Source organism: Ixodes scapularis, unplaced genomic scaffold, assembly GCF_016920785.2.
Source record: "Ixodes scapularis isolate PalLabHiFi unplaced genomic scaffold, ASM1692078v2 PGA_scaffold44__24_contigs__length_19508400, whole genome shotgun sequence".
In the NCBI taxonomy this organism is placed as follows: Eukaryota; Metazoa; Arthropoda; class Arachnida; order Ixodida; family Ixodidae; genus Ixodes; species Ixodes scapularis.
In genome coordinates this window covers 6,141,794-6,143,765 of record NW_024609873.1, presented here as the reverse complement: position 1 = coordinate 6,143,765, position 1,972 = coordinate 6,141,794, and the positions used below count along the sequence as shown (strand labels likewise).

General features: G+C 49.9%; 1 pseudogene; it reads left to right on the top strand.

Annotated features, from left to right (window-relative positions):
* Nucleotides 1–1,032: 1,032 nt before the first annotated feature.
* Nucleotides 1,033–1,733, top strand: LOC120836666 (annotated as a pseudogene).
* The last annotated feature ends 239 nt before the right edge of the window (nucleotides 1,734–1,972 follow it).

Sequence of the window (1,972 nt, the reverse complement as noted above, 5' to 3'; positions counted from 1 at the left end):
GTTATACTCCTTCCGCTCAATGTTCTGCAACTTATTGATCGATTGACCGGTACCACGAACGACAGTTCCGAAGTAGCGGGCCCACGTCCGTCGCAACGTTTTTCCGTCATGCACCGCCTTCGCGTCGCCCAGCCCGTGGTAAGTTGCCATCCTTGATACTGACGTGTACATCTACTTCCTGTAATCTGTGTAACACTTCTTTTTATCAACATATTTGCAACTTTTTGGAAGCCACAAAAATGCCGTTCGTATTTCTATTTTTAATACTGAACGTGTCCCTTAGATGACCCACGACTTTGAATATATTTGGTACACATAGTTTGATCACCACGTGACCATGGAAAAGAGAGTGCGCGCTACTGAAACCGGCCCATTGTCGGCTGGCGGTTTTCAGGCGGAAAGAGAACGTATTTCGAGCCGCAAATTGGGTTCTGGGTAGTTGGGCTCTTAGAGGTCATGTTCAATTAAAATATGAGTTACGGGAGGATGATTATGCTTCGCCTTTCGTTCCCAAGTCCTCCAAGCATGTATGTGTGGCATGGAGAGAAGCGCGTGATGTCGTTCGAAACGATCGCATAGAAAATGGGCTCCCGTGGAGCGTCTTCAGCGGCTTTCACCGGCCGTGGTTCATCTCCTGAAATGTCCCAGGGTACGTCTGATTCTGCCATCTCTGCCTGCAGGTACTGAAGTTTTCGATTCTGCATTCACTCATTACGACATCACCGGACTTCCGTACATGATTGACGATTTTCCAGGAGAAACGGAACACGACGGCGTTCTGAACGACCTCATTGGAGCCGGCGCGTACCAGATAACCATGTCTGGCTCTCCCCTTTCAAGTCCCTGACAGCCAAGCGAAAACTTCTGGAAGCTAAGGAGCTTGTGATGAAAGAAAAAGGACGCCTGCTCCTCGATCCCTATGAGTGTGAGCTACGAATACGGCTCCACTGAATACCTACTCACATCAGCGACGACCCAGTGCGGAGGGCCTTCGAACCTTATGGAAAGATCAACGAAGTAATCCGAGACACTTGGAGGGCGGAAGGCTTTCAGGATGTTCAGACGACCACAAGGCTGGTGAGAATGAACCTGAAGGAAGGCGTCACCAACGAAAACCTTCCGCACCAGCTGCGTCTGTTCGGCAGCAACGTTCTCGTTCTTGTACCCCGAAGAGCGCCACTCTGCCTTCGATGTAAGAGAACAGGCCACATTTGCAGAGAATGTCGCGTCCCTCGCTGAGATAAGTGCCATCGTTTTTGTCTCGAGCAAGAGGATTGCATCCGAGCGTACGCCACTGTAATGCGGCCTGCCCACGAGGAAGACAACTCGGAATTCTTCATCGACGAAGAAGAAGCCTCGAAAATCGAAGACGGCAATGGGCACCCAACCACCACCCACACCCAAAAGCCTTCAGCTGCGGACAAATGAGGAACATCACAAGACAAAGACACCACCACATCAATTCCGGAAGCCGACAAGTCAGCCGCCTGCGGTAGAAATGGCGACATTGACAGTGCCGCTCCAGGCTCCTCAAAAAGCCAGCAACAGAAGACAGTCGCCGGGAACGACCGCTCTTTAGACGATGCATCCGAAGTTGACTCGGAAATGGACGACAGCTCCGAGCCCTTAAGCGAGCGCTAGACCGCGTCGAGAAGGAAGACCCCGACATCGAGGGGACCGACTGGAGAAAGCCTCAAAGAAAAAAGAAACGCAAGCCCCGAGCTCCGTATTGAGTTCAAACACTCCAAGAATCTTCGCACGCACGCCTTGATTTTTTTATGTTTCTCCTGACATTGTACATGACATCACCTCTTACTGCGTAAAAACAGGGTTTTTTTTTTTTTTGTTTATTTTTAGTTAACATTGCTTCGTCGCAATTGGAAAAAAAAATTGCCGAGGCAAAGTTTAATTCGCGGTTGTGGAAGCTGAACACCAGACTGCCTAAAGACGAAACATTTGCAGCTACAGGGAC